Source organism: Cajanus cajan, chromosome 4 (assembly GCF_000230855.2).
Source record: "Cajanus cajan strain Asha chromosome 4, NIPB_CcT2T_4, whole genome shotgun sequence".
Taxonomy (NCBI): Eukaryota; Viridiplantae; Streptophyta; class Magnoliopsida; order Fabales; family Fabaceae; genus Cajanus; species Cajanus cajan.
The window spans coordinates 58,857,930-58,866,378 of record NC_138520.1 but is presented as its reverse complement, the minus strand read 5'-3'; positions in this window follow the sequence as shown (position 1 = coordinate 58,866,378).

Below are 8,449 nucleotides of genomic sequence, written 5' to 3'. Positions count from 1 at the left end.
AAAAAACCTCAATACGGCCGTATTGAATTCAGTGCAGCCGTATTGAAGTTCAGAAACTTCAATACGGCCGTATTGAGTTCAGTGCGGCCGTATTGTAGTTCAAAATGTTCAATACGGCCGTACTGAACTTTTGGGAGGCCGTATTGGGCTTCATTCCCTCCACTTCCTTATTTTAAGCTACTCTAAGACTTCTAAACCTACGAATAATCATCCTAGGGTCTTCCAGGGTCTTCCAGGAGTCCTTCTGGCTGACTTTCCTTTGGTCTTCGAGAGTCTTCGAGTCTTATTTCCGACCCGGACAATTTTAGGGGTCTACAGCTGCCCCCCCTTTACTTAGTCAAACGACCTTTTAGTGTACCGGTTGACAAGTAAAGGAGTTGACCCAATTGTCCGGGGAATAAGCCATCCTTCCGACTTGTAGTGTCTTCCGGTGGAAAATTGTTGAGTAGCCTCTCCAGGTTGAGTATTAGTCGTCGCCTCTCCATCCTTCCGACTTGTAGTGTCTTCCAGGAGTCCTTCCGGCTGACTTTCCTTTGGTCTTCGAGAGTCTTCGAGTCTTATTTCCGACCCGGACAATTTTAGGGGTCTACATGGACGATAAGCATTAGACAAAGTTTTCAATATATTGAGTCAATCAAATAAAGTGCGTCTAAAATATTTGAGTGTAGAGCAAGTATTTTTATATTGGTTCACTCAAACTGAGCTACGTCCAGTCTCCTTCAATTGAAGGGTTCCACTAGATAATCAATAAAGTGCAAGTATTGTTTTGATGGCATCCTAACTTGCATGAACTTGAGATGATCAACAAAGAATAGGACGCCTTCTCCAAGGATCAAGTTCTTCAAAGGTGGCACAAGGTTTTAGGGTGGATGATGATGGAATGAACGAAAATGGAGGTTGGGTAGAAGGTGTTTGAGGAAATGCTTGAGAAGGGTACTCTAGGGTTGGCTCACTTCATGATGATGAAGGCCACTTCTAGGGTTGTTTCTCTCAAGGTGCAGATGGGAGGGAAGTAGCCGAATTAGCCAAGGGTGACTAAGGAAGGATATAAAGGCACAAAAAGCTCTCTTTATATTCAATTTCCAAAGTATTTGCAAGGTGTGGTGCCTAGGGTATTTATAGGAGTGAGAGGCATCTAGGGTTGCATTTAGGGTGCCAAATGCACACCAAATGAAACCCAAATTAACCCTAGATGCAACTTGGTGGCCAAGGATGGAATCTTTGGGTTTAGTTAGGCTACATCTAAGTGAATGATAAGGCCATGCAACCTTTTCCCTCCACTTGGGCCTAAGCCTTTCTATGTCCAAAAATAGGTCCAAACACCACCAAAAATGTGTCTAGCTCCCTAATTAAATACCTTAGCCCAAAATTAAAAACCTATGATCTAAAACACCCCATAATACAAGGGTAAAATGGGAAATACAAAAGAAAATAAATCCTATGACTAAGATACCCCAAAATACAAAGGTAAAATAGGAAATTAAAGACAAGGGCAAAAATAGGAATAAAAATAAATGTTATAAAAACTTAGGAGCTAAGGCCCAAAAGTAGGCTTACTCCTCCTATGATTTTTCAACACTAACTCATTCCTCTTGCCTCCTTCAATATATCACCTCTTGGTCTTCTTAGCCTTAGTGTTATTCCATCATGTTTGTTCAGCCTCTTCAAGCTTGTAGTGAGTATTATAGACCACCCAGGTCACGACTAATCCTGGTCCCAAGTATTCTCAACCACTTTTGGCTCGTTAGCTTCTCACTCATAAACGCTAGTATTCTTTACTCAGCCACTTCTGGCTCTTAGTAAGTATTATCGACCAACTCCTGGCCCATTAATGATGGAGTTAGGTTGAAGCAATGGATGGATTCTTGCTTCTTGTGACCTTCTCCGAATATGAAGACCTTTTCCTTGAGCTTGCCACTGATTAGATGATGGAAGAAGATGATTGAAATGATAGGAGAAGATCTCTAAGCTATGGATGGAAGCATCCAAGCTCAAGAAACAAAAGAAAGCTCACATTCAAGTTTAGGAATGGAGGTTTTCCTATAACTAGGGAAGGTGAGATTTCGGTGACCTTTGAGAGAATTTGGGCTGAAGTAAAATTCAGAAATTCTCATTCATCAAAAGTGAATACAAATTATGAAGGATCATGCATATATAGGCTCGACTAGGGAAGCATTTGGTGCCAAGATTCAAACACCACATGTGGCGCCAAGATTTGAATTCAAATTTGAAATTTGAATTCAAATTTTCACTCCCATGTGCAAGTCCGTGAATCTAGGTGCTCTCATGCATCTTAATTTGATTTAGGAAGCATTTAGGGTTGATTTGGCTAAGCACATGTTCAGCCACAAGTGGCACCATCCATGTGATCCCAAATTCAACTTAAATGCCTTCTAAATTAAATCTAGTTTAGCCTAATTAACCTATTTAAGTAATCCCTCAATAATCCTAATCTAATGACCTAAATACAATGGCCAAGCAAATACAATGGAAAGTAAAAATTACAAGAATGAAAATGAGCCCAATATTGGGTACCAAAAGCCCAAAGGCCCATGAAGCCCAAAACTAGGCCCAATAAGCCTATAGCCTAAAATGTTATCCTAAATGGTCCAAAATACAAGACCCAAAATATAGAAAACCTATACTAACATGATATATATACAAGACATAAGGAAAATAGCTAAAACAAGATATGGCCCATGAGAATCTCAACTTGGGCCTTCCAAGCCCATCGGGCCCATTGGGCCTTGACTGGCCCAAACCTTCTTGTCTAGCCCATTCCTCTTGGCTCTTTCAATGTGACACCTCTTGCCTTCCTAGGCATGATTCCATCAGTTGACTTCACTCATCAACACTAGTATTCTTTAATCAGCCACTTTTGGCTCCTAGTGAGTATTCTCGACCAACTCTTGGCCCGTTTACTTCACTCATCAATGCTAGTATTCTTTCCTCAACCACTTATGGCTTGTAATGAGTATTCTTTGACAATTCTCTCTAGGCTTTACAAGTATTCTTTCCCTAGCCTCTTTAGGCTTTACATATGATAATTAAGTAGGTTTAGTTTAATACAAGAAAAATTATTATCTTTGGAATATTACCTACGAAATTTTTTCGTAGATAATATTTAGTTATCTACGGATTATTATCTCAAAATTTTTTCTGTAGATAACTTTTAGTTATCTACGGAATATTACCTACAGAATTTTTCGTAAGAAACGTTACTTACGAAAAATTTCGTAGGTAAGTTACCTACAGAAAATTCTGTAGATAATAAAAATAATAATAATAATAATTTTAATATTAATAATATTAATAATATTAATAATAAAAATAAAAACAATACAAATAATAATAATAATTATTATTATTATCATTATAATAATAATAAAACTAAAAATAATAATTATTATTATAATAATAATTATTATTATTATTATAATAATAATAATATTATTATTGTTATTAAAAATAATAATTATTATTATAATAATAATTATAATTATTATAACAATTATAATTATAATAATAATTATAATTATAATAATCATAATAACCCACGAAAGTTACCTACGAAAAATTTCGTAGGTAAGTTACCTACGGAAAATTTCGTAGGTAATAGAAAAATCATAATAATAAAAATAATAATAATAAAAATTATAATAATAATAAAAATTATAATAATAATAATTTTAATTATAATAATACTAATAATAATAATAAAATTATAATAATATTAATTATAATAATAATAATAATTATTATTATTATAATAATAATAATTACAATAATAATAATAATAATAATAATAATAATTAAAATAATAATTATAATAATAATAATAATATAATAATTATAATAATAATATAATAATAATTATTATTATAATAATAATCATAATAATTAAAAGTAATAATAATGATAATAATAATAATAATAATTCAAAAATTACTAAATAAGTTATAGTAGAAAATAAATATTTGATAAAAAAATAAATATTATTAAAAATTGTCATTTTTTATTTTTTACTTTTATAAATTAATGATGATAAAAAATAACATACTAATATTTGGTTTTAAATTTGATATGAAAATATTATAATATAATTAGATAAGATTTTAAATTAGTGTTTTATTAATAATTAGAAAATAAAACAAGAATAGATATATTTTTTGAATTTTATATCTTAGATTTAAGATGAATAAATATATTAAGTTAATTAATTAATCATTTATTTAAAATATTAAATTTTAATTTATAAAAATAATATTTTAAAAGAGAAGGGTTATAATAACACTAGTATAATAATAAGGGTTATTTACAATATTAAAATTTAATTTATAAAATCAATATTTTAAATGTAAATTTTATAAATTCAATCGTTAGATTGAAAGTTTTTTACTTTTAACTCATATATACAAAATTTTATATTAATTCAAGATTATTTGATACTTCATTCTTGTAAAACAAAATTGACGTAATATATACATTTCAAAATATACTAAAATATGAACACTTTGATTACTTTCAAGTTGTTGTTCAATTTTAACAAAATTTGATATAAACATATAAAGTGATATGAACTTTCAATCTAACAATTGGATTTACAAAATTTACATTTAATATAAAGTTATTGAACAGTGTAATACTTAGTAAAAGTTACACCGGTGACATTATAGCCCTTATCATTTTAAAATATATAAATTATTATTTAAACTTTTAAATTTATAATAAATAATTTAAATTGTATCATAATATTAATTTTAAGTAGAAATAAGTAGATTGTTAATTATACAAGTAAGTATATATATATATATATATATATATATATATATATAAAGATTAATTAAATATAATATAATTATTATTATTGGTAATATAATTATTATATATATCTTTATTTTTTTATAGCGAACTAGACATACCAAGATGAGAGGGATCCAAAAATAGTATAAATATGAGATTGTATAGTTAAGGATGACTTAAATGAATTAATTTGTATTACTTATACTGATAACATGCATTAGCTTTTCTGTAGCGCATCTCATCAGAACTCCACAGTTAAGCGTGCTTGACCTAAAGTAGTATAAGGATGGGTGACCTTCTGGAAGTTTTCTAGAAAATGTGCAGTAATGACAAAACACGTTAAAAAGTAAAGTGTCATGAAATAGAATCTTTGAGAGGCCAAATATGAGAGTTGTTACATTAATAAATTTATTAAAATTTTAAAAAAAAATTTCGTAGATAACGTTATCTACGAAAAATTCCGTAGGTAAATTTACCTACGAAAAATTCTATAAGTAAAGTTACCTACAGAAAATTTTCCGTAGGTAATGTTACCTACGAGCTTATTACCTAAGGATTTTCATGCTTATATACGGATTTCTTCCGTAGATAATGCTGATTTTTCTTGTAGTATATGGGATACTCTCATAGAGAGGATACAAAGGAATATACACTCACTAAGGTATGCAACCTTAGTCTTTGCAACGATTGAGTATTTGGTTTACTCTCACAAAGAGGATACATAAATTGGTACACTCAGTAAGGTTTTGTTCCTAAGATGCACATGCTTGGAACTCCCGAGTTTACAGAGATGAATACATTGTGGTATATTTGACTCTTATACGTTCTATCTCTGGTTTCGTTGCTTTGTGGGCTTGATATCACTTGGTTAAGAATGCACAGCCAAAGTCTAGCCAGCAAAGCCAACCTTCCAAGGTTTGAGATAGTGATATATATAATGTCTTGTAGAATCTGCTCGTTGCAAGTGTTCGTTAAAGCAGATATAGTTATTTATGACTAGTTCAATCTACTCATTTAATGCTTGAGTTCTTGCATTAAATGTTGCTTCCTGAGATAGACCTTGCGTGAAGTCTTCTTTTCCTTGTTAGCAGTAGTGTCTGAATTTAGTAGAGACCTAGGATCCTTTTTGTCCTTTTCTCGTCTCATAGCTGTTAAGTGTTGTCCTTATTTGAAAAAGTGATGTACTTTTTCTAACACATGCATGCTTTTGCTTTTGTGTGCTTTTCTTCTTCTTCTTCTCTTCTCTTTAATCATGCATTTTACATTGAGAGCATTTGACTGATTATAGACGCTGTCTTGATTAGTCTTTTAATTGCTTGCGTGGCAGTCTTCGTCTACGTCTGTTAGTTTTGTGCATCTCAATCTTGACCTCCGTTTGAGCATCTGAGTTTAGTGCTTTGACTTTTCTCTTATTCTGATCAACATTATAGGTGGACAGACTCTGTTCTTTATTTGACGTGTCTTTCAATTTATGTTGTCCTTCGTTTGAATTTCTTCTATTCTTTGTCTCATGCTTCGTCTAATTCGTTATGTTGTACTGGAGGTTCTCCTTGACACACCTTAATTTAATATTAGACTCATAGTCGTCTGGTGCACATATTGTACTTTGTCTCTTTCAATTTGATTTGTCTAATTCTCATGATGTGCCTTACCTTGACTGTTCTTTTATCAGAGTTGACCATCTGGTTTCATCTGATGTTTAACCCATCTTTTTATTCTTCCTGGTTAGGCCTTGTTTTAGCTTTTCATTGGATGCTTCAATGTCTCGACTTGTAGTAGGCCTCATCTAGTGTTTGTTGAATGTTCTTCCGTCTATGATTGGACCTGATCTTGATGCTTGAGTGGCCATCATCTGATTCTCTTGTTTGATTTGTCTAGGCTTCGTAGATCTTGCATTTAATGCATTTGATCTTGCATTAAATGTTTGCTTGCTAAATCTGCGTTTCACAAAGTCTTTTGTACCATTTGTTTACTTCTATGTCTGGCATCAATCATAACCTAGACATCTTTGTACATTCCTGGCATTATAGCTACAGAGTTGTTATCTTTTACTGACTGGTAAGTGTACTTGTTTTGACATATGCAGCTTTCACTTGTGGAGAAGCGCTCGTCCATTTTTCTTTTCTCTCTTCTTTTATTTTGATGACTTCATGTGTTCTTCTGAGAGTGTGAATGCTAGGTAGTTCTTCTTGTTGTGACTTCAGGCACAATCCAACATTTTTGGTTTTCGTCTGTGTATTAGAGTCTCCGTCTAGTCAGTTATGTAAGCTCTTGACTTCGTCTAGGATGCTTTGATTTTAGATTTGTCCATCATCCGTGGTTTTGTATTATCTGAGGCTTCACTAATTTCCTTCTTATGTTGAGCTTGTTATCGTTTGACCTCTTCGTCTAGTGTCTTATAGCTTGGGGATAGCTTTGTCTGGTGTATTTCCTTCTTTTGTTCAACCTTCATCACCTTCATCCGATGCTTAGCTTATTTTGTCTTGATTTTGGTGCAGAGGGTGGTGCATGCATATTCTCTATTCTTCAACTTGCCTGTACTTATGTTTTTATCTGAAACACTAACACATTTGTTAGAGATAACAATATGTATTATAATTGTCTCATTCAAAACCTTACTGGGAATTTCTTCGTCTGACTTAATAGCAAAGTCCTCGAAGATTCGCTCTTGAAGTAATTGACAAAATTAAAGAGGAAATCGAGAGGTTACTAAAATCCAAGTTCATTCGTACCTCGAGATATGCTTAATGGGTATCTAATATTGTTCCTGTCATCAAGAAAAATGGAAAACTCAGGGTATGCATTGATTTTCGAGATCTCAATTTGGCTACACCCGAAGATAAGTACCCTATGCCTATTGTAGAGACATATTCTTAAGCCTATATCTATTAGATGGATATTCTGGTTATAATCAAATTTACATTGTAGCTAATGATGTATCAAAAAATGTTTTTCGATGTCCAGGAACTTTAGGGGTTTACGAATGGGTGGAAATGCCATTTGGATTAAAAAATGTAGGTGCCACGTATCAAAGGGCAATGAATTTAATATTCCATGATTTGATAGGTAAGTTTGTACAAGTATATATTGATGACATAGTTGTTGGGTCGAAACGAAAGGGTGACCATTTACAGCATTTAACGCTATCTTTTGAATGAACGAGAAAACATGGTTTAAAAATGAACCCACTAAAATGTGGTTTTTGTGTCACAGCAGGAGAGTTTCTGGGATTCATTGTGCATTAGAAGGGAATTGAAGTGGACATAAACAAAACCAAGGCTATTATGGAGGCTAGGCCACCCTCGAACAAAAGGGAGCTACAATATATGTTAGGTAAGATAAACTTTCTCAAAAGGTTTATTTTAAATTTATTTGGGAAAACTAAGGTGTTCTCTCCTTTATTACGTTTAAAGAAAGAAGAGGCATTTCGATGGGAAGAAGAGAACCATAGGGCATTCGAGGAAATCAAGTCTTATTTAGCTCGCCCTCCAATAATAGCACCACCCTCTAAAGGAATAGAACTGAAATTGTATGTTTCGGCCAACAATTCAACTATTATAGGAATGCTGGCACAAGACGATGATAATGATATCGAAAGAGTCATTTATTATCTAATTAAAATGTTGGTAGGAGCAGAAAGTAGATA